Source organism: Tachyglossus aculeatus, chromosome 5 (assembly GCF_015852505.1).
Source record: "Tachyglossus aculeatus isolate mTacAcu1 chromosome 5, mTacAcu1.pri, whole genome shotgun sequence".
Lineage (NCBI taxonomy): Eukaryota > Metazoa > Chordata > Mammalia > Monotremata > Tachyglossidae > Tachyglossus > Tachyglossus aculeatus.
Genome location: NC_052070.1, coordinates 89,795,754 through 89,821,643, shown reverse-complemented (window position 1 = coordinate 89,821,643; position 25,890 = coordinate 89,795,754).

The following is a 25,890-nucleotide window of genomic DNA, read 5'->3' as shown; positions in this document are numbered from 1 at the left end:
TCCCAAACCCTGCCCTCTCCCTGACTTTCCCATCATTGTTGACGGGCACTACCATCCTTCCCTTCTCACAAGCCCGCAACCTTGGTGTCATCCTCGACTCCGCTCTCTCGTTCACCCCTCACATCCAAGCCATCACCAAAACCTGCTGGTCTCACCTCCACAACATTGCCAAGATCCGCCCTTTCCTCTACATCCAAACCGCTACCCTGCTCGTTCAAGCTCTCATCCCATTCCGTCTGGATGACTGTATCAGCCTCCTCTCCGATCTCCCATCCTCCTGTCTCTCCCCACTTCAATCCATACTTCACGCCGCTGCCCGGATTGTCTTTGTCCAGAAACGCTCTGGGCATGTTACTCCCCTCGTCAAAAATCTCCAGTGGCTACCAATAAACCTCTGCATCAGGCAAAAACTCCTCACCCTCGGCTTCAAGGCTCTCCATCACCTCGCCCCCTCCTACCTCACCTCCCTTCTCTCCTTCTACAGCCCAGCCCACACCCTCTGCTCCTCTGCTGCTAATCTCCTCACCGTGCCTTGTTCTAAACCTGTCCCGCCATCGACCCCCAGCCCACATCATCCCCCTGGCTTGGAATGCCCTCCCTTTGCCCATCCACCAAGCTAGCTCTCTTCCTCCCTTCAAGGCCCTACTGAGAGCTCACCTCCTCCAGGAGGCCATCCCAGACTGAGCCCCCTCCTTCCTCTCTCCCTCCTCCCCGTCCCCATCCCCCTACCTTGCCTCCTTCCCCTCCCCACAGCACCTGTATATATGTATATATATTTGTATGTATTTATTACTCTATTTATTTATTTATTTTATTTGTACACATTTATTCTATTTATTTTATTTTGTTAATATGTTTTGTTTTGTTCTCTGTCTCCCCCTTCTAGACTGTGAGCCCACTGTTGGGTAGGGACCGTCTCTATATGTTGCCAACGTGTACTTCCCAAGCGCTTAGTACAGTGCTCTGCACACAGTAAGCGCTCAATAAATACGATTGAATGAATGAATGAATGAATGAACTAACACTCAGACATTTTGGGGGAAGTAGATCTAAGGGATTGAAGGGAAGAGGATTCTAGACTAGGGATCTTCCCTAAGTTGAATACACTTCTCAGAGGGCACAGGGCATTTCCTCTTCCTAAACAGGCAGAGGAAATAGAAAAGCCTCCCAGAAGGCTTTTACTTTCCTTTCCTGTCTGCCCAGGGGTAGAAGGTGAAAAGGAGGGGTTGTAGGCCATTTTGCTTTCTCTGCAGCTCTTCTTTCATTCAATTGTATTTATTGAGTGCTTACTGTGTGCAGAGCACTGTACTAAGTGTTTGAGAGGTACAAGTCGGCAACATAGAGAGACTGTCCCTTCTTTTATTTTTATTTTTAGCTGCTCTGTTTATCACCTGGTCCTGGGGGTGACTACTATGAACAAAACTGCCTTGGTCTCCACTAAAAGGCTTTTTCATGTGGTGAGAGATACTTTAACTTCCTTGTTCAACTTGTAATGTTTGTGGGAGAATTTTAGGCCAGGAAATAGGGGTTGGAACTTCCCCCTTTTCTTACTAATGCCAGTCTACCTCTGATAATAATTGTGTGATTTAAGTGCTTACTATGTACCTGCCACTGTGCTAAGCACTGGGGTGGATTTAAGCAAATTGGGTTGGACAGAGTCCCTGCCCCTCATGGGGCTCAGAGTCTTAATACCCATTTTACAACTGAAGTAACTGAGGCACAGAGAAGTGAAGTGACTTGTCCAAGCTCACACAGCAGACAAGTGGAGGAGCTGGGATTAGAACCCAGGTTCTTCTGACTCCAAGGCCTATTTTCTATCCACTAGGCCATGCTGCTGATTCAACTCTGACTTGTGAATATCATGCTTGTTTATAAAATTCAATCTTTTAAAATGCATACAGGAACACATCAAGTTCTGTGCAATTTGGAGATATGTTCAACACTGTTTGCTAACATGCCAGGATTCATAAACTCCACCCTCAAGATTAAATTCAGTCACTCTACAGAAATGTCATTTTTCCTCCCTGTCCTCTCCTCCCCTTTGTTTTGTCCCTGTCCCACCTTCTCCTGTTCCTTATCTGGCCAATTTTTAGCCCCCTTCAGTGTGCTGACCTGTGACTTTTTTTAAAAATTATTTCTTTATCCTTTAATTCCAATTACAGCCACTACTTCTAATTCCACCATGCTACTTTCCATTCATTGGCTTGCTGCCTTGCTTCCTCTTCCTGGTTGCATCTGAAGGACCAGAGACAATGATGGATCTGGACAGGATGATGAGGAGCAGTCCCGTCCCATGCCCCTTTCCCTCACCCCTCATGTCACCCTGATCTGTCACTGCCCTCATCCTCAATAATTGTGGTATTTAAGCTCTTACTACGTGCCTAGCACTGTATTAAGTGCTGCGGTACACACAGTCCCTGTATCACATGGGGCTCCCAGTCTAAGCAGGAAGGAGAACAGGCATTTAAGTTCCATTTTACAGATGAGGAAATTGAAGCACAAAGAAGTTAAGTAACTTGCTCAAGGTCACACACCAGCTGAGCAGCGGAGCTGGAATTAGAACCCAGATCCTCTGACTCCTAGGTCCATGCACTTTCCACTGGGCCACTCTGCTTCTCTAGCCCTTCATTCTTTCAATGTATTTATTGAGCACTTACTGTGTGCAAAGCACTATACTAAGTGCCTGAGAGAGTACGCTATAACAATAGACAGACCCATTCCCTGCCCATCCTGCCAACCCAATCCTATCCAACCCATCTGTACCCCTCGTGCCTTCCCCTCTCGAGTTCCCCAACCTACAACCCCAGCTAAATGTGGCCAATGGAACCCTGTTTAAACAAGGAAATTTCTCCTCCCCTTCTCCCGGACCTGTTCCTGAACTATTATTCCTCCTCTCCATCATGGGGACCTGGCTCATTTCAGAGGACTCTGTGACTCTTACTGCTCTCTCCCTTGGGGGAACTTACCTTCTCCCCTCTCCCCGATTTAAGGGAAAAAAGGAGGTTGTTGGCCTTCAACTCACCCCCTCCCCCAAATCTGCTTTTGTGTCATCTGAACTGCTCTATCCCTCACCTGCTCTTCCTTTGAAATCCATGTCATCTGCCTCTACTTCCCAGTACAACTAGTACTCATTTACCACCCATCTGGCTTTATTCTCTGCTTTGCCAAGTGACTTTAACACCCTTTTTTGTCTTCCTTTTCTGTTTCTCCTCCCTAAAACCGATCTTCAAGGAGTTCAGCAATCAGGATGATGTTCCCAGTGACCTCTCAGCCATCTGTTTCCTCTCACTCCTTAACTCCAAAGACGTCGTGTTCCACCCCGCCTCACCCACAGACCAGCTTGGACATACACTGGATCTTATCAACTCTAGTCACTGTAGCACTTTAAACTCACCTATATTGAAATAACTCTCTACAACCTCTCTTTGACTCAACTCTCTCCTCTCTTCAGTCCATACCTTATGCTTCTGTTCAAATCATGTTCCTAAAACCTCATAAGGGCTACCCTGCACACATCATCTCACTCCTCAAAGCCTCATTGTAACCCAGACCTGTCTGCATGAAGCAGAAGCTCCTGACCATTGACTTTGAGGAACTCGATCAGCTCTCCCCAACTCCCATTAATCTACTCTCTTCTCTCACTGCATCCCAGCTCACACTTTCTGATCCTCTCATGACTAACCTATTCATTAGGCCTCTCTCTCCTACCTCCCCCTTCTGAACCTCTGATTACACCCTTCCTCTTAATTGGAACCTCCTCCCCTTTCATATTCCCCATTCTTCAAAGCCCTTCTGAAATCCCACTTTCAGGAACCCTTCCCCCAGTAATTTCTTCACTCTTCCATCTACTATCCCAGTACTTTGATCCAAACACTCATTTTGGTCCTAGCAACTACCTGTTCCACTTTTGTGCATATGCTATTACTTAAACCCTCACTTAAATATTTACTTTTTGTCTTCTTTCTACATGTAAATTATTTTAGTGTCTGTGGTATTGTGCTTTCTATTGTACTCTCCCAAGTACATAGCAGAGTGCTCTGCACATGGTGGGTGCTCAATAAATTTTATTGAGTGATTGATTGATTGAAGCACATCCTAAGAGTGCTTTGCTAGGAAGCACATGGAAAATCAGCATATCAATCCATCAGTGGTATTTGTTGAGCACTACCTGTGTGCAGAATATTACACTAAGTGCTTGGGAGAGTTGGTAGATATGTTCACTGCCTGCGAGCTCCAGACTAAAGACCATAAAGTCAATGAGGTTTAGAATAATTGTGTCATTTTAGATTATTAGTCATAATTGTATTTTTAAGTACTTGTCTTGTCTTATGCTGTTGAGTCATTTCTGACCCATAGCAATGCCATGGACACATCTGTCCCAGAATGCCCCGCTCTCCACCTGCAGTCGTTCTGATAGTGCATCCATAGAATTTTCTTGGTAAAAATATGGAAGTGGTTTACCATTGCCTCCTTCCACACAGTAAACTTGAGTCTCCACCCTCGACTCTCTCAATCAATCAATCAATCAATCAATCGTATTTATTGAGCGCTTATTGTGTGCAGAGCACTGTACTAAGCACTTGTTTGCAACATATAGAGACAGTCCCTACCCAACAGTGGGCTCACAGTCTAAAAGACTGTCTGCTGCCCAGCATGGGTGAGTTTTGACTTGTAGCAGATTGCCTTCCATTTGCTAGCCACTGGCCAAGCTAGAAATGGAATGGGTATAATAATAATAATGATGGCATTTATTAAGCACTTACTATGTGCAAAGCAGTGTTCTAAGCACTGGGGAGGATACAAGGTAATCAGGTTGTCCCACGGGGGCTCACAGTCTTAATCCCCATTTTACAGATGAGGTAACTGAGGCACAAAGAAGTTAAGTGACTTGCCCAAAGTCACACAGCTGACAAGTGGCGGAGCTGGGATTTGAATCCATGACCTCTGACTCCAAAGCCCAGGCTCTTTCCACTGAGCCACGCAGAGGGTATGCCTCTGCTTGACTCTCCCTTCCATATCTGAAACTGGTAGAGTACTGGAAACTTTCCAGGTGCAACCCTGAGAGGGGTTTAAGTACTTACTACATTCCAAACACTATATTAGGAATTGGGTTTGGTACACACAAGCCGATAGGATATAGTTCCTGTCCTTCACTTGAACTCCAGTTCACATTCTGAAAAGGGAGGACAGGAATTTCATCCCCATTTTACAGATAAGTAAACAGAGGCATAAAGAATAATTATAATTATAGTATTATGTGCTTACTATGTTTCAAGCACTGTTCTAAGCACTGAGGTAAACACAAGAAATCATATTGTTCACAGTCCCAGTCCCTGTCCCACATAAATAGGTGGGAGAGCAGGTATTTAAACCCCATCTATAATGGAAGCTCACTGTGGGCAAGGAACCTATCTACCAACTCTGTTATATGTATACTGAAGCACTTAGTATAGTGTTATGCATACAGTAAACACTCAATAAATATGATCGTTGCCTCAGGGAAAACTGAGGCACAGAGAGATTAAGTGACTTGCCCAAGCTCACACTGCAGGTAATTGGCAGAGCTGGAATTAGAACCCAGGTACTCTGACTCCCAGGTCTGTGCTCTTTCCAATAAGCCATGGTGCTTCTTATCTTATCTTGCAATATGTTTTAATATTTTAAGGGCATTATTTTCGAGTTTGTGACTGAATAATTGAGTGCTAATGTTCCAATTTTGTGCTTTGAATTACTTTAACAAACACTAAACAATAGTTAAGTAATGTTTAATATCACATTACTTTTCCTGAAATTCTGGAACAGATTCTAATATATAACATGCAAGTCTATGGGAAAACATTCCTCTGTTACAGCCATTCACATTACAAAAACATTTTCTAGGAACGTTACCCAGCTTAGCAAGCATTTCACCACGTGTTGCACGTGACATCGTGACATAGAGATCATGTTAAGAGCACGAACGACAGGTGATGAGATGTTTAGCCACCTCTTCTATATCTTCCAGGAGAGTTTATGCAGCCCCACACTTCACCACTAAGACTGTAGGTGTCTTCCTCCTCATCACAGACGACTGAATCAACCATAGGCAATAGAAGCTTCTGATGCTTTTTATGCATTTTCTTTTGTTTTTATGATAGCTGTTAAGGACTTACTATGTGCCAGGCACTGTACTAAGCCCTGTGGTACATACAAGATAATTGGGTTGGACACTGTCCATGTTTCACGTAGAGCTCACAGTCTTATCCCCTATTTTACAGATTAGGAAACTGAGGCCAGAGAAGTTAAGTAACTTGACCAGGGTCACACAGCAGACAAGCGGCGGGATTAGGACCCAGGTCCTCTGACTCCCAGGCCCGTGCTCTTTCCACTAAGCCAAGCTGCTTCTGTTGTTGTTCTGATGTTGTTGCCTTGGGTCCATATAACTTTCCCACTACACAAATAGGCAGGAACAGCAATTGTTTTCATAATTTCAATCAATCAATCAGCAGTATTTATTGAGTTCATGCTATGTGCAGAGCCTGGCACCAAGCACTTGGGAGTGTACTATACAACAGAGTTGGTAGACACATTCTCTGCCCACAGTGAGCTTACAGTCTAGATAAAACTATAACTTTCCTCAGAGAGGATGAGGTTCTGATACTTGTTTGGTCCTGTGAACTAACAGTATTTACTAGGATTTAATAAACTTGAAACCAACCAAAGATACAATAGCAAACTCCATAATTGGGATATTTTGCAGTCTTCTTGGATTAACACAGACATTCACTCCCTAGTTTAGTTCACTGGATAAGCGGTAACTGGGAAGTTTTAGGTTTTGGGGTTTTTGCTGAATGTTAAGGTGTTATTATGTCAAACATCAATCAATCAATCAGTAGTATTTATTAAACACTTTTATAAATTTTCCAATGCTATAGAAACAGTCGAGAATTCCCACCGCTCCGGTTTTATGAATCACTAGCTGAATCAAATTACTAACCCCTCTGCTGGACTTCCTGTGAAATAGCAGATCTTACTGTAACCAAATATTGCCATCTAGGAAAACCCTTCTGCAACCAGCGAGGCTTCTTCATTGTCAGACAACAGTGAAAAGGCTCTTTGTTCAAAGCCTGAACACCTGGAGCATGTTAACTAAGGAGGCTTCTCTGGGCCGGCAGTACAGATCAGTTCCCATAGGACCCAATCACATTCACTCCTCTTCCTCCAGTGCTGGAAAAACCACCCACACACCCAGGGCTGCATCAGAGACTCTCATTGGCCCATTTCTCTGTCAGTTCAGGACCGTCACCTGACCTCCTAGGGATCCAGTGAATTAGAGGAACCTTTAATTCTGGAGGCTCTAGACTATCAGCTCACTGTGGGCAGGGAAGGTGCCTGCTAACTCTGTTGTATTGCGCTCTCCCAAATGCTTAGTACAGTGCTCTGCACATAGCTCTATAAAGACCATTGATTGACTGATTGAGGCCTTCCAGTGTGGATCAGCAGAAGACCTCTACCTCCGGTGTCCATTCATCTGGTCTTATTCTGGACAGTCCAGCCTTCAGCTGGTCTGACCCCTGTTGGGTACAGATACGGGACCAGAAGTCTTCAGATACAGAATTTTTTGTTTTAAGGCATCAGCCCCCTCCAACTCAATCATTCGTATTTGTCAAGCATTTACCATGTGCAAAGCACTACACTAAGCACTTGGGAGAGAACAATATAACAGTATAACAGAGTTGAAAAGCAGCATCGTGTAGTGGATAGATCATGGGCCTTGGAGTCAGAAGGTCATGGATTCTAATCCCGGCTCTGCCACTTGTCTGCTGTGTGACCTTTGGCAAGTCACTAACATCTCTGTGCCTCAGTTACCTCATCTGTAAAATGAGGAGTGAGACTGTGAGCCCCATGTGAGACAAGGACTGTGTCCAACCCAATTTGCTGGTGTCCACTCCAGTGCTTAGTACAGTGGCTGGAACACACTAAGCACATAACAAATATCATAATTATTGTTATTACCCTTGAGGTTCAGGGGACTTTGGATGGGCTCCTGCAAAATGATCCATATGACCCCAATGTGGTAGCTTGTGTGTCTGGCATAACGCATTTATTCATTCTTTCAGTCATTCATCCAGTCAAAGGTATTTATTGAGGATATCCTAAGTGCAAGACACTGTGATAAGCACTGGGGAAGAATATAAGAAATGATAAAGAAAATGAGGTCCCTGCCCCTTGTTCACCAGGCACATGAGGAAAGATTAAAATGACAATGGCTAAACATCAGAACAAAGGGCAATGGTAAATACAAAAAGAGCTCCTAAACACTGTTTTTAAAAGACCTCATTTTCACATTAATGCTCCAACCCAGCTGTCGGGTGTTGAATAGTTAGGCCAGCCTGAGCACACTACTGAAGAAACAGCTTAGCACGGTAGATAGAGTACGGGCCTGGGAGTCAGAAGGTCATGGGTCCCAATCCTGTCTCTGCCACTTGTCTGCTGTGTGACCTTGGGCAAGTCACTTTACTTCTCTGTGCCTCAGTTACCTCATCTGTAAAATGGGGATTGGGACTGTGAACCCCATGTTTCCAACCCGATTTGGTTGTTTCCATCCCAGTGCTTAGTACAGTGCCTGGCACATAGTAAGTGCTTAACAAATACCACAACTATTATTATTATGATTATTATTATTACTGTTTCAGTATGTGATGAGGGCCATCATTGACCACTCTGCCTGTACCCATATACAGGGTTATGTTTTAAGAATCCAATCTTCTGACACCCAGGAGCCAGGGGAAGGACAACAAACAAAAAGTCCCCTTCTAAAGCAAAGGAGTTACTGAGTAGCTAAGCCAAATACTATTGCTTTCAGTGCTACCCCAAAATGGCAGGGGATATTAGACAATTTCATTCATAATAATATCATTTCCTCTCTTTGTCTCTTTCTCCAGGGGTGTCCATAGTTTCCAACTTTTAATACAGAGTCTAGCCGCAAAAAGATTGTAGGAAGAGTAAATAGGACAGGGTGTGGGGCTAGCAGACAGGCTTCAGAAGGTTAATAGATCAAAAGGCCTTGATTTCCAGCATTTCAGGCCCACTCTAAAGCTCTCAAGGCTCATCGGAGCCCTGGGATGAGCCAGGCTGGGAGTCCAGTCTGAAAAGCTGTAGGACTAAAGACAGTGTCTTCCTCCCACGGCCGGAAACAAAAGCCCACCAGTCTGGCAAGATTTCACTGGACTACCAAGAGGGGGCCAGGAGAGCAATGTGGCAATGTACCTGGAATATTGAAACATTGCAACACCAAAGGCCTGAGGATTGGAATGGGAACAGTAGCAGTTCTCTCAAAGAGACTGAAAATTTTTTAGGATTTTTGTTCTGTTTTGTTCTGGTCCTAAATCCCAGCCACGCTCAAAAGATAAGTTTCTTTTAGTAAATTTGCAGCTATGGTAGGTTCATTCATTCATTCAATCGTATTTTTTGAGCGCTTACTGTGTGCAGAGCACTGTACTAAGCTCTTGGGAAGTACAAATCAGCAACGTATAGAGTCGGTCCCTACCCAGCAACGGGCTCACAGTCTAGAAGGGGGAGACAGACAACAAAACAAGTAGACAGGTATCAATACCATCATAATAATAGGTTGCAATGGAAACCTATGGGAGCAATGGCCCTTAGCCCCAAGAAGGAGGCTTGGGTGTGTGTTTGTGTGTATCTGTATATCTCCCTCTCAAAGTTTTTGTTTCAGTCAAATTAGAGTGAAGGAGGAGTAGTAATAATAATTTTGGTATTTGTTGAATGCTTACTATGTACCAAGCACAGTACCAAATGCTGGGGTGGATACAAGATAATCGGGTGCCACATGCGGCTGCTCAAAGTCTAAGCAGGAGGGAGAACAGGTACTGCATCCCCATTTTGCAGGTGAGGCAATTGGGGCACAGAGACATTAAGTGACTTGCCCCTGGTCACACAGAGGGCATGTGTTGGAGCTGGGATTAGGACCCAGTCTGCTGACTTCCAGGCCTGTGTTCTTTCCACTAGGCCATGCTGAGGGATAGGAAAAGGGAGAACAAACATCCATATACTAAACACTAAGACTCAGCTCCAGGATGGCATTTTCCAAGGAATGTATTTGGTCCTAATAATGAATTATAATCACCATGAATAATCATGCAAGTTATGAATCCAGGAAGATCTATATGTACAAAGTCCTATAATTACAAATTATATGGATAATTGAGGTCAGTGATATACTTTAGCCTACCAGTTTCTGTGTATGGACACAATCTCAGGATGGACCGTGTGCAAATAACTTAAAGTGCCATTGGGTGATTACCCCAGGATCTCAAGGAGTAGATGAAACATTTAGGGTGATAAAGCAACCCATAAAATCCAGTATGAAATCGTAGGCAGCTCAGGAACCTCTTTGGATATGGAGTGGCTCCGAAGTCCCCCAAACTTGTGATGCTGAGACCTAAGTGTGTTCATTGAAAATACAGAGAATCCCTTTGTGCATGATCTAATTCCTGGCATGCCATGTCCCAGAATAATAATAGTGTTTTTTGTTAAGTGCTCAACTGTATGCTAAAACATTATGTTATATACACTTGGGTAGATACAAAATCACTTGGGAGAGTGCAATATAACAGTTAATCAATCAGTAGTAATTTTTGAGCACTTACTGGGTGCAGAGCACTGTACTAAGTGCTTGAGAGAGTACAATAGAGTTGGTAACAATAATAATAATTCTAATAATTGTGGTATTTATTAAGCAGTTACTAGGTGCCAGGCACTGTACTAAGTGATGGAGTAGATACAAGCAAATTGGGTAGAACACAGTCCCTGTCTCACATAGGGCTCAAAGTCCTAATTACTATTTTACAGGGAACTGAGGCACAGAGAAGTGAAGTGACTTGTCCAAGGTCACACAGTAGACTAGTGGCAGAGCCAGGATTAGAACCCATGACCTTCTTACTCCCAGGCCCATGCTCTAACCACTGTTGCCATATTCCCTGCCTAAAGTGAGCTTACAGTCTAAAGATGAGTTTACAGTCAAGAGATCAGAGAGTTGGTAGACATATTCCCTCCAGACAATGTATTTACAGTCCAGATCGGAAGACAGGTAAAAATAAATTATGGATATGTGCGTACGTGCTGTAGGGCTGAGTGTGGGGTGAATAAAGTGTACAAATCCAAGTGAAGCAGCATGGTCTGGTGGATAGAACACGGGCCTGGCAGTCAAAAGGACCTGGGTTCTTCATCACAGCCCACTACTTGTCTGCTGTGTGATCTTAGGCAAGTCACTTAACTTCTCTTTGCCTCAGTTACCTCACCTGTAAAGTGAAGATTAAGACTGTGAGCCCCATATGGGACATGGATTCAGTCCAGCCTGATGACCCTGTATCTACCCCAGTGCTTAGAAGAGTGTCTGGTGTATAGTAAGCACTTTACAAATACGATTACAAAAAATGAACAAGGGTGATGCAGAAGGGCAAGGGAGTAAAGGAAATGAGGTCTTAGTTGGGGACAGCCTCTTGGAGGAGATGTGATTTGAAGGTGGGGAGAGTGTCTGTCTCCAGTATATGAAAGGGGAGGGAGTTCCAAGCCAGAGGCAGGACATGGATGAGGGGTTGACAGTGACACATACAAGATCAAGGTACCTGGAGTAGGTTGGCTTAGAGGAGTTAAGCGAGTGTGCTGGGTTATAGTAGGAAATCAGTGAAGTAAGATAGGAGGGGACAAGGCGATTGAGGGCTTTAAGGTCTATGGTAAGGAGTTTCTGTTTGGTGTGGAGGTGGATGGGCAGCTACTGGAGATTCTAGAGTGGGAAAATATGGACTGCACTTTTTTTAGAAAGATGATCGGGGCAACAGAGTGAAATATGGATTGCAGAGGGTAGAGACAGAGGCAAGAAGCTAAGCAAGGAGGGTGATGCAGTAGGCTGATCAGACACAGTCCCTGTATCACAAGAGGTTCATTCATTCATTCAATAGTATTTATTGAGCACTTACTGTGTGCAGAGCACTGTACTACGCGCTTGGGAAGTACAAGGTGGCAACATATAGAAACGGTCCCTACACAACAGTGGGCTCACAGTCTAGAAAGGGGAAGATAGACAACAAAACAAAACATGTTAACAAAATAAAATAAATAGAATAAACATGTACAAGTAAAATAGAGTAGTAAATATGTACAAACATATATACAGGTGCTGTAGGGAGGGGAAGGAGGTAAGGCGGGGGAGGAGGGGGAGAGAAAGGAGGGGGCTCAGACGATGGAGGAGTGGAGGGGGAGAGGAAAGGACAGAGGGACAGACGGAGAAATGTAGGGACAGAGGAACAGATGGAGAAATGGAAAGACAGAGGAATGGAGGAACAGAGGGGAGGACAGATGGACAGACGGAGAAATGGAGGGCCAGAGGGAAGGACTGTGAGCCCGCTGTTGGGTTCACAATCTAAGAATCAGGTAGAGCAGAGCAGGTACCTTATCTCCAAATTACAATGGGTGAACTGGGACCCAAAAATTAGGTTACTTGCCCAAGGTCACATAGCAAGCTAGGAGCAAAACTGGGATGAGAGCCCTGGTCTTCTGACCATGATACTATTCTCTTTCTTTTAGACATCAAACCTCTCTCCTCCCTCCTCCTGCTCCTCATAATAATGATGGCATTTGTTAAGCACTTACTATGTGCAGAGCACTGTTCTAAGCGCTGGGGGGATACAAGGTGATTAAGTTGTCCCATGTGGGGCTTACAGTCTTTATCCCCATTTTTGAGATGAGGTAACTGAGGCTCAGAGAAGTGAAGTGACTTGCCCAGTGTCACACAGCAGACATGCAGCAGAGCCGGGATTCAAACCCATGCCCTTTGACTCCAAAGCCCGGGCTCTTTTCCATTGAACCACGCTTCTTCTCTATCTCCACACTCTTGGCATTGGGAGGTGAAGGTGCAGATTAAAACCCTGCCCCAGAGCCCAAGGCCAGACTGTTCCAAAATTGGACCCTGTAATTAGAGCAAAGACCTGGAGAATTTTGAATTCTGCTCCTCTCTCTACAAGTCACTAAGGTGAACTCAGTTTCCCAAATGAATAAAAAGGCAATCATGTTAATTTTAATAATCATTACTATCCATGTTGCTGGAAGAATTAATGAGAGATATTGTCTTCAAGCTACTTCTCAGGTGAAAGTACTTGGTAAATAGAAACAAAAATGCTGTACAAAGATCTCTTCAAATATACCATCTTCTACCTCCATACCATGTTCACTTGTAATTTAATGAAAGACTGCTGTCAGTGGTATGAAGAAGCATTCAGAACAAGTTATTTATGCTGCAAGATGGGTGGCATGCCACATCATACAAACTTAAAATGTTTGCCCATGAGAGAAAAGAGGGTTTGGTTGGGTTGGTTTTTTTGTTTCCCCAAATTACATCACACAAAAAAGCTGTATTTGCAGCTTTTTCCTGACACATAAATTCCTAGGTTTTCTTTTTGTTTTTGTTTTGAAAGTGGCTTCTATACATGGATATGGCAAGAAGAATGACTGGAAAATGTATGAAGAAATTATATAGGCATCATAAATTAAGTGAGATCTCACAGTCTTGGATCCTGAAGATAACACTTGAAACTGGCCAGGTAAGAACAAGGATCTGGGATCGTTTCCTTCCATTAGAGCTCTGCTCCAATGGATGTGCTTATAAATATGCAAGTTGGTATAAACTGTTGGTTTAGAAAACCTGCATAAAGTTAACAGAAGTAGGCTCCAAAGTGATTTCTTTGTACTAATGTTAATCATTTACTGAATTTTAAAATGTGCCAGTTGCTACAAAGAATACTACAAAACTCTTTAAATTTTACAGACTTTCCACTAAAAGGAAAAAAATTCTCACCTTAGTTACAGGCAGTATGCAACATTTATTTTTTCTAGTCTTTTTTCGTTCTTTAAATGAAGATTCTATATATTTGCAGAGTATAAGTTTTCAGAAAATAAAAAAGTAATAAACTTGGACATTACCTGCTCAACATGATGTTTATTCTTGGTACTTGTCCATTCAGATAATACAGTGTTCATATTCCAATGCACCTCCCCCCAAAAATAGGTGTACATTACCTCGTTTGCTTTAAGATTAGTTTTAAGTTGCTTGTTTAAAAGAAGATCTAATGCCAACCGCCTTCCCATGGGCACAGGAAAGACAAAAATGGAGATTTTTCCTTTGAAATGAAATATACAGACTTTTTTCTGGTGTTTCCATGTCTATCTTCCTCACTTTCTTAGTTTTTATGCAGTATCCAATATCACAGAAGCTGGCACTAGAAACAACATAGAAATGCTTCTGATGGGGGAAACATTCTCCAGTGTTATAGGTGTAACATATATTCTACAAGAACAATGAGAAAACAGGGTTCTGGTTTTCCTCATTCACTTAGGAGGAATGGTCTTTGTGTCAGAGAGAGGGAAAGCACTCTTATTAACAGTATTAGGAAGAAAAATAACTAAACTGTGGGCTTCAGAGTCAAATTAGCATGTCTCTCATGAAACATGTAATGCCTAGTTGCTTTCCCTATATGTAGAGGCCAAGGAATAAAACAAATTATATAATAATAATAATGGTATTTGTTAAGTGCTTACTATGTGCAAAACGCTGTTCTAAGTGCTGGGGAGGAGGTTACAAGGTGATCAGGTTGTCCCACGGGGGGCTCACAGTTTTAATCCCCATTTTACAGATGAGGTAACTGAGGCACAGAGAAGTTAAGTGACTTGCCCAAAGTCACACAGCTGACATTGCTTTCTGTGCTTTTTCATTCCATTGTGTGTGCTTATGTGTGGAGTGTGTGTGTGTGTTGGTGGGGGAGATAAAGCCTAGAAGAGGAATTTTAAATTGTATTTTTGCATTTTTAGTTAATCTTTCAGAAAAAGTTATACGAGTACTCAGTCCAATATAATTTAAAGGCTCCTTAGGTAAACATAGTTAGGCCCTTTTTTAAAAGGAATAATTTGTATAATTTATAATTAAAAATGTATTTTTATTTATACAAGAGACTGGAACTATTCCACTAACTTTCCTTGGACTCTGGTGAAAAATCTGTAATTAGGAAGGTTATTTTACATACATAAATTGCTTGCACTAACTGAACAGCCATGGTAAGGGAAAAATGAGGATTATCATCACAGAACTGGTGAAACGACTTAGTCGGCAAGTGACTAAATTTAATAGTTTAGCTACTCTATTCCTCTCCCCAATATCCTTGTTGCAAATATATCATTATAAAAGTATTGCTCTTTTAAGATAAGCAATGCTGACCAGAAAAAAAAATCTCCCTAGTAACTGGAAAAATAAATGATACAAGTATCTTTTTATGAGGATGATGTCCAGAAATTAGGAGTTGTTTATTGCTGTTTTTGCACATTCCAGAGTGACACCTCTCTCCAGGGACTAACCCGCGTGGGGAAAAACACAGAGTGGAGGGATGCAGGCCCAGAAAAGGCCAGTTTGTTCCAGCTGTTGGGGTATGACGAGTCTGTGCCTGAAGAGTCAGGACATGATGGGATGGGGCACCTCCATCATGCCCAGATGTTCATAATAATAATAATAGTGGTATTTGTTAAGCACTTACTTTGAGCCAGGCACTGTACTAAGCGTTGGGATGGATACAAGCAAATTGAGTTGGACACCGTCCCTGTCCCACATGAGGCTCACGGTCACCATCCCCATTTTACAGATGAGGTAACTGAGGCACTGAGGAGTGAAGTGATTAGCCCAAAGTCACACAGCAGGCAAGTGGCGGAGCCAGGATTAGAACCCAGGTTCTTCTGACCCCCAGGCCCGTGCTGTATTGATTAGGCCATGCTACTGAAAGTTTTTTGCTTCTTTCATGTATTATTTTTATTTTTTGGAGAAAAGAGATGTTTTCACTTGTAAATGCTGTTGGAATAATAATTATTTTAAGTGGCTGTTTTACAAAGGCACGCACTCTCGCCCTCCGTGGCAGCTTGAGGGGCTAAGTGGGCGTCCTTTGGCCCCTGGATCTCAGTCGGGGGTGATTTGTGGGTGGAGAAGAGGATCCCAAGTGCATGGAGCTGATTCCGGACTTGGGGCTTTGGGCTTGTCCCTGGCTGTTCTGGGCCTGGGCCTCCTGTCCGTGACCCCCAAGAAGTGGGGGACAGTGCCAAGGGTTGTCTGTGGATTTAGGAAGGACCGATGGGAGGGGGCGCATTTGGGACCTCCACCGTCTGTGGCAGCTGCCGTCCGTCCATGCATCCATCCATCCATCCATCCATCCATCCATCCATCCATCCATCCATTCATATTTATTGAGCACTTACTGTGTGTGGAGCACTGTACTAAGTGCTTGGGAGAGTACAATACAACAATAAACAGACACACTCCTTGCCCACAACAAGCTCACAGTCTAAGGGAGGTGGCCCATCTGTGGCTTGTGACCCACCCAGCTGGGCACCAGCCAGGCAGCAGCATCCCCCAGCCCATGCAGGAGTCCGAGTCGGCCTGGCCTGCCATCATGGGGTGGGTGGGAGTAGGGAAGGCACAAACAGCAGACCGGGGCTACCCCTGCCCAAGGCAGGACTCTGTGGGGATTGGCCGACCCTCAGTCAGTAAATCAGTGGTATTTATTGAGCTCTTACTATGTGCAGATCACTGTACTCAGAATTATACTACACAGTACTACAACAGAATTAGCAGCACATTCCTTGCCCACGGCAAGCTTACAGTCATCCTCTGGAGGGAAGGGGAGGTCTTTGGGGGGGTGTCTCTCAGTGGTTCCCACCCTACCCTCCAAGGTTGGGAGGAGCCCCCGTCCCATCAGGATTGCGGGAGACCAAGGAGAGGTGATGAGCCTTGGGTGGGAAAGTTTGTCTAAGAGCCAGTTGGACCCTTCTTGGCCACTGCCATTGCTCTCGGTGTTTTTTTTTATGGTATTTGTTAATCACTTACTATATGCACACAGTATGTGCTTAATAAATACGATTGAATGAATATTGCAAATGTTGTTCTAAGCACTGGGTTAGAGAAAATTAATTGGGCTGGACACAGTTCCTATCCCTTTATGGGCCTCATTATCTAAGTAGGAGGGAGAACAGGGGAATTGAGGCTCAAAGAAGTTAAGTGACTTGTCCTAGATCATACAGCAAGTATTTGGCAGAAGTAGGATTAGAACCCAGTTCCTCTGACTCCCAGGGCTGTGTTCTTTCCACTAGGCCACACTGCTTCTCATTCTGCTTTAAAAAAAAAATGGTATTTGTTAAATGCTTTCTATGTATCAGGTACTCTACAAACCACAGGGGTAAATACAAGATTTGGCACAGTCCCTGTGCTACATTGGACTCTCAGTCTTAATCCCCGTTTTGCAGATGAGGAAACTGAGGCACAGAGAAGTGGCGTGATCTACCCAAGATCATGCAGCTGGAAAGTGGCAGAACCAAAATTATAATCCAGGTCCTCTGACTTCTAGGCCTGTGCTCTATCCACTAGGCCATGCTGTTTTTCTAGGTGAGGAGGTGTTGGGAGTGCTGCAGAAGGCATGGAGGGTTTCATTGTCTCCCGCTTCCTCCAGCTCCAGGGACCCCATTTCTCCCCGCCACAGGAACCAGTCCAACCCAGCCCTGTTGTCCTGCCTCATGTCAGGCAGCGGCCAGGAGACGGACCAGGAAACTTCTGGCCTGGAGGAGTTGCCTGGAATCGGCCTACCCCTATCTCAAGAAAAATAAATAAATAAATACATAAATAATAACCCAAAAGTGACTGGATGAGGAGAAAATTTGTCAGTTAAAACCGTCACAAACTGCAGCTCTCTGGCCTAGAGGGCAAGCAGTTAGTCCCTTGGCCTCTCCCCTGGCCCTGGGGAATCCTCTGCGTTTCGTGGGGCAGCTGGGGGCAGGGACTAGGTACTGCCCTGACAAGGACACTGGGCCACTAGTTCTTCCACCAAATGCCTCGCAAGGTCCTGAGGCTCTTTTTGACATCAGTTTCCCTCTGATATTCTGTGTCTGTGTCTCCCCTCTCTGGGATGTCCATAAATTAGTTGAAACCTTTATTTCACTAGGTCATTCCTGAGTACAAAACTTAAATACAGGACTTAAGGATTTAAGAAAAGCAGCATGGTATAAGAGGAGCAGCATGGTATAGAGGATAGAGCACAGGACTGGGAGTCAGAAGGTCATGGGTTCTAACCCCAGTTCCACCACCTGTCTGCTGTGTGACCTTGGGCAAGTCATTTCATTTCTCTGGGATTGTTACCTCATCTATAAAATGGGGATTGGGACTGTGAGCCCCAGGTGGGACAGGGACTGGGTCCAGCCCACTTTGCTTTTATCTACCCCAGTGCTTAGTACAGTGCCCGGCACATAGTAAGCGCTTAACAAAACCAGATTTATTAAATACAGATTCAGAGGGTCATACTAATTAATGGAGTTTTACCCATGAACCCAGTCTTAGATCCATTTCAAAACCAGTATGCAAGTCAATGCAAACTAATATGTGCAAAGCATATTGTGCTTGATCTGGAATTTTTTTAGAACATGACTAGCACCTCTCGGCAGGAGCCAGGGATGTCTGCCCCGGGATGGGGTGGGGGGGTGGTTCTGGGACTGGTGTTGGAATATTAATTCATCAAAGGAAATAAGGAAAGAAGTTTAGAAAAGTTTAGTGACTTCTGGAGCTGAGTGTAGCACTTAGGAATGAGGAGTGAGGATAGCAGGGAATTAATTCCTACTGACAACCTAAGGAATCTGGGACTTAAGTCCTCTTCGCAAGAAGAAGGAAATTCTGATTGGCCTCTAAATGCAGGAAATTATCCAAGCCTTCATTTCCTCTTCTCCCACTCCCTTCTGTATCACCCTTGCACCTGCACTTATCAATCAGTGGCATTATTGAGCACTTCCTATGTGCAAAGAGCTTGGGAGCATACAAGAGAGTTGGTAGATACAGTCCTTTCCTGTACCAAATTTACATTTATGTATATGCCTATAATTTCTTCATTCATATTAATGCCTGTATCTCCCTTTAGACTGTAGGCTTATTGTGGGCAGGGAATGTGTCTACCAACTCCATTATATTGTACTTAGTATAGTACAAACACTTAGTACAGTGCTCTGCACACAGCAACTGCTCAAAAAATATGATTGATTGATGTTCCTTCTTAGACTGTGAGTCCCACATGAGACAGTGTGTCCAACCTTATAAACTCTTATCTACTTCAGAGCTTAGAACAGTGTTTGATGCATAGTAAGTGCTTAATATAATGATAATAATACGATGTGAAAAGTAAATGAGCAACAGTCTTGTGAGTACCAAGTTGCAATCCTGACTTTTCAGGGTTCAGTTCTCTCACTCATTCTTAGCTTTGTTTTACCTAAACTTGCTCTTTGAAGTATACTTCCTTCTACGCTGTACTTATGGAAAATTTGTGGGACACCAATTAGGACAATATACTGGAGATTCTAGACTGTAAGTCATGGTGGGCAGGGAACATATCTACTAACTCTGTTGTTTCTTACTCTCCCAAGCTCTTAGTACAGTGCTCTGCACAGAGTAAGCTCTCAATAAATACTATTGATAATGGAACTAGAGAAAATATTCTTTCTCACTATGCTTTTACTGTCAGTATCTCAGGTAGGAGGACTCTACTTCTGCTTCTGCACTTATTACTTCAAAAAGGTTTTTTCTTTCACAAGAAATTTGCCTAAATCACAGTATACTTTCTAGGACGATTTCAGGTCATCTCTGGTTAGCCTTAAAGTTCCATTAACTCAGCACTTTTCAATATACTTGAAACCCATAGAGCAGGCTAGAATCTACCCTTTTAAATATTACAGGGTTCACCTATGCAAGGAGCAGCCTCTCCCATTCAGACAGGCCCTGGGAGAGGGAGGAAGAGAGAAAGAGAATAAGAAAGGGAGAGACAGACAGATTATGTGTGTGTAGGTGTTTGTGTACACACCCATGTGTTTGGGGTCAAAACATTAGAGTAGGTAGTGTGCGTGCGTGTGTGTGTGTGTGTTTGTGTGCGTACACTGTTCAGGTGGGAAAGTTTGGCAGGTGCTTATGTATGTGGGTGGTAGAAAAGGGAAGGGGAGGATGTAAACTTTGGTCCTAAAATTTTGAAAAGTCATAACATATTGACTGATCCAGTTTTTTATTGAGAATCATACAAAATATGGGAAAACTATTCTCTGGCCACCCAGAAAGCATAGACCGGTGAGGATGTGCTTTTACTTATTTTTTTTTCCCAGATTTGTCTACAGTTCCTCGGGGATCTGGGGTGAAAACTTTACACTTCCTCTCTTCCTCTTGTCCTGCTGCACCCTCCCAGTACTACCCCCTCCACTCTCCACTTACTTCCCTATGGCATCTTGCCTTCCCTTCCCCTTCCCCTCATCCCCTAACCTCTGGGCTCTCTAAGCCTCTGTCCTCCTCGTTATGAAGTGTTAGAAAGTTGCTGGAGTGAGAAATGAGCCTGCGAAAGCTCGTTGTCCTAATTAAACTTTGACAAGAAGAGTGACAAGAGGCAATGGAGAGGAAACAATGCCAACAGTGTTCCCGAATCAGTCCAGAGCTGGGAAAGCTTTTATCCCAAGGAACAAAAGCAGTTGTTTGTATGTGTTAAACCCCATTAAACTTCATCAGACCCAGGTGCAAAAACCAACATCCCCAAATGTCATCCAAATTCATGCCACCTTCCTGGGGTGGAAGGCCAGCCTGCAGCAGTCAGTGCTAATCAGGACAAAGCCCTCGGGCTGCACCACATCAAAGCCACTCCCTTACCATGTAAATATTGTGCTCTGAAACAAATTATTGTCACTACTTTCTATTGCTCTACTCTACCGCCTGGTCAATTAGGGCAAATATTGCAGGGAATGTGTAGTCCAGGACTGGCTTTGTTAATGAGGTACAGAGGGAGGGGCTCTTGCATTAGCATGGAGCTAATGTAATCATTTAAAACTGTTGCTTTGGAACAAACCAAACTACCCCGGAGCCATTTTTTCATGGAAGCAGACTCACACCAAACAGCTTCCTAGGAGATGACACAATGCTTCCTATTGTCTCCATCCTTTCCCTACTTCCCTGCCAGCTTTAAAACATTCACTTCAGGAGTCCCTGCCCTGTTCGATAGCTGTTTACTGGTGTCCAGTTCTCCCCATGTCCTACAAGCGTTTTGAAAAAAACCCCATGAGTAGCTTCAGTTCTCTATGCAGAGTAGTTGTTTATTTATGGGACAGTCATGTCAGTCAAATTCATCCTGGATACCTGTGGCCCTGAGCAAAGATCCTTTTGCATTTCTGTGGAGCTTCAGGGTGAGAGAGATATGCCTCCAAAACAAGCTGTCTTGGTTTCAGATCCAAACTATTAGAAGCTGAGGAAGTAGTAGTAATAATGGTACTTGTTACCGTAGTAAGGGCTTACTATGTGCCAAGCACTGCTCTAAGTGCTGGGGCATTTACAAGTTAATCAGGTTGGACACAAGTAGTAGTAGTAGTAGTGATGAATACAGCACAGGCCTGGGAGTCAGAAGGTGATGGGTTCTAATCACAGCTCCACCACTTGTCTGCTCTGTGGCCATGGGCAAATCACTTCACTTCTCTGTGCCTCAGTTACCTCACCTGTAAAATGGGGATTGAGAATGTGAGCCCCACGTGGGACAGAGACTGTCCAACCCTATTTGCTCATATCCACTCCGGTGCTTGGTACAGTGCCTGGCACACCATAATAACTTAACAAATACCACAGTTATTATTATTATTATTATTATTATTATTATTATTATTATTATTATTATTAGTCTAGAACACTTTGCTTGGAGTCCAGGAGAGGCAGACTCTTGTTTGAGTCTGTGCCTCACCCTGAGGCTCTGGGCACTTCTTAGAGGCCTCAATTTACCCAACCATACAAAGGATTAATGGTCTTTCTATCCATATTAAAGGCTCCTCTGGAATGGCTGGTATTGGAACAGGATGAGGGAGATAAAGGAATGTCCTCAAACACCCACCCTCGACCTCAACACAACCCATGGTATATTTTAAAACCTCACAAAAGGCTGGGATAGCAACGAAGGGGGAGTGGTTGTCTAGTGGTGCATAAGTAGGGCTCAGGCGAGGAGGCCTGAGATCAAATAAAGGGCTTAGTGGCAGGCTGTTGCAGTTCTGGAGTTTGGGGCTACTGTCTACGAATTTCGTATACCAACTGTTCAACTTCATTTCGACTGGGAAAACTGTTTAAGATACAGCAAAAGACAGGGACTAAGGCACTTGCCCACTGTTCATCTCTCAATCATATTGTGTGGGTGAGTGAATGATATCTGTAATGTCTTTAAGCTTCCCGACAATCTGCTGCTTTTCGTATTCCAAAAAGTACCTTGAAGAGTACTTTAGGGTGATGATGGAGTTTCCTGTAGTAAACAAGAGATGAGCCTCGGGCCAGTCCCAAAGAATTCATGACCAAGAATCTATCTGTTTGAAGGAACTGCTCATATTGCTCGTGGTTTGCACAGGGCCACATTTCGTCGCTGGCCCCTGCTGTTCCTGTTAGGGTGGAGGATGCACCTTACACATAAGGATCAGTGGGGATGGATCAACACATGTGTATTGGTGAGATGGAGAGACCAGAAATTTAAAACATCCTATGTGAAAAATGTTTGGACCCTGGTAAGTGTGAGATCACATTTTTTGTTGTTGTGTGTTTCTTCTTAACTATATGAAAAGGGTGGATGTGCAAAACTCAACTCCAGAATGCTTTGGCTGGGGATCAAATAGATGGAATGTTTAAAAAAATGATTTGCTATGGTGATACATATGATAGGAATTCAACATTGCCTTAAAAAATAAGAATCAGACTTACAAAGTATTGATTTAGGAAAACTCAGACAGTTCATCATATCCAAATTTATACAGTTGTAACTGCAAGCACATGTATTCAGCTCACAGGTTTAGTGTCTTGAGTGGGTGTTAAGCACATTACATAATGCTTAACAAATACCGCAATTACAATTATTTACATTATTAATAATAATTATGGTATTCATTCATTCAATCATATTTATTGAGCACTTACTGTGTGCAAAGCACTGTACTAAGTGCTTGGGAAGTTCGTTAAACACTTACTGCTTGCTAAGCCCTATACTAAACACTCGGGTAGATAGAATTTGTAAGCAGATGGGACACAATCCCTGTTCCACATGGGGTTCATAATCTAAGTAGGAGGGAGACCAGGAATTGAATTCCCATTTTGCAGATGAGGAAAATTGAGGCCCAGAGAAGTTAAATGATGTCCCCAAGGTCACACAAAAGACAAGTGACAGAGAGATTAGAACCCAGGTCCTTTGATTCCCAAGGCTGTGTTCTTCTCACTAGGCCATACTACTTCTAACCTTTGCCTGAGTATTTCAAAGCAACCTGCAAGAAAGTTTTTAATCATCCCCATTTAGAGATACAGATGAGATTGCAGGGCTGTTTACTCACTCTCAGAAATTCTCACACAGCCAGTCAGCAAATCTCCTGTCACTCCAATCTAGAGTTTTATCCATTAAACTGACCCACTTTTAAAAAGGGTAGCACCATCTCAAAAATACTCTGACACTTTAGGGAAAGTGAGTCACTTTCCTTGTGTTCTAAACTTTTCATTTTTACTTTCCTATCTAACCTACAAGCTTCTGAATTTCACAAATGCACTAGCAAAGGGAAGTTCGGTGGAGAGCACAAAACCTGGGCTGTATCATTACATAGACTGCTGCTATATATTTTAACCATTTGCAAAGTCAAATAATTATCCCTGTAAACAGAAATGTTTGAGATAGCTCTCTTTAGGGGAAAGGGGAGAGCTTATGTTGTTGAGTATGTTGCACTACAAACTGTTCAGCTGTGCAAGCCTGTGTGTACTGAGGCGTTAATGGAAAATTATTGGGCACAAGGCCCACAGCAGCTGTGATGGTGAATAAGGGAGAAGAGAAAAGGGAAGATGTTGAAAAAAGGGACATTTAGGGCCCTAGGATCCTAAGATGGTAACCACAAACAGAAACCTAAAAAAAACCCCGACATTCCCACTGTCTAAAGCAAACTGAACTAACTTAAAATGCAGTGGATTTCCTTGAAGAGGGGCTTAGCACTACAAGCTGTTGAAACATATTTTATATTTGCCAATCCTGCAAATCAATCTAGTTCTATACTAACTCGTACCTTGTACTGATTTGTCAGTTCAATGCATGACAGATTTTAAATGATAGATTATTGCGCCTTCCTAAATATGAACTCCTGGAATGGCAATTCTTTTTCTGTTTTAAATAACAGCATTTTAAAACCTAATAAACTATTTCCTAGCTATTTGTTGGATCCCGTGAAGTCATGATTCCCACCCAATGGATTTTGCATGGCAGCTGCCTCCTGGAGAAACTGCAATCCCTCAGTAGGAGAACTCTGGTAATGAACACTTCCTGTCATGCTCCCCCATTCCACAAACCCCAACCGCCCGCCATACCATCATCATTACCACCTCCATTCATTCATTCAATCGTATTTATTGAGTGCTTACTGTGTGCAGAGCACTGTACTAAGCGCTTGGGAAGTACACATTGGCAACATATAGAGACGGTCCCTAGCCAACAATGGGCTCACAGTCTAGAAGGGGGAGACAGACAACAAAACAAAACATGTGGACAGGTGTCAAGTCATCAGAATAAATAGAGATAAAGCTAGATGACCACATCTAAAAGCTGTCCAGTCCAGGAGACCCAAGCCCACTTCAGATCCCTGAGAGCTGGGTCATAACAACTACCCTCCCCCAGGGAGGGGAGGGAAGGGGAGAGAAACAGACAGACAGACAGACAGACAGACAGACATATGAGGGGATCCACTGACCCTATTGTTCACATGCCAGCATTCAGCTCAGTGTCAGCTCAAGGGAGAAGCCCACAGTTCTTAAGTTCACCTGAGCCCCCAAATAGTAAATATTGGCTTTTGTTATGCTTGGCTTCAATTTGTGGGCAAAGTGGCTTTTAATCAGAGAGTGTGAAACCCTTTAGGAAGCTTATCTCATTTTTCATATTTTTATATTTGACATTTGCAGCAATATAAGAACATTAAAGACAATAATGCCAAGGTGCTGTGTGATTTGTTGGAAGGGGCAAAACACATAAATTTTCCTCCCCTAACCCATGACCCTCTAAGCCATCTGTTTCCTCACTTTAACCAATCAATAATTCTCCAGTCTCAGGGAATAGTTTCCTCCCATTCTTTATAAGTTTTCTGCGATTTGCATTATCATCACTATGTTAAATATATTCCCATATGCTGCTTAACCCACTCCCACCAATCTCAGAACTTTCTGTGGTTCTCTTCCTTCTACAAAGAATGTCCCAATCAAATTTCTGCAGGTGTGATGGTATTCGTGGTTTCTGAGTCTCAAGGAGGTGATGTGACTAGGGGAAAAAAGGAGACTCCCAGGCTTAGAGGGAATCCCACTTGTGAGGAGTTAAAAACTTCCAGTGGTTTTGCTTTTCCATCCCACATCCACTTTTCCAAAATATTTTTGGACACACAAATAACAAGGAGGACAAGTCTCACCCTCCAGCCTCATATTTCAGTCATCATGGTAGGTTAGGAAGGAGAAAAAGTTGATCCAACGCATTAATCAGATAAACTGTGAAAAATATATAAAGAGTTTTAAAACTACTACTCTGCCTCAGTGACATTTAGATTTAAGGTTGGGATTATACCTTTGCATTTCACCCCACACAAGATAAAAAAAATGACTTGTTTCACTGCTATTTTCCACTTTGAACAGAAATTTTTTTGTTCATTTGGAAAAAAAGTATTGTTCCTTCAGCAACATATGATTGGTATTAGACAACATCTTGCCAATCAGTGTCATGAATGATGCAAAAAGAATGTGAGGGCAATAATTTTTACTGCACATATCTTCAC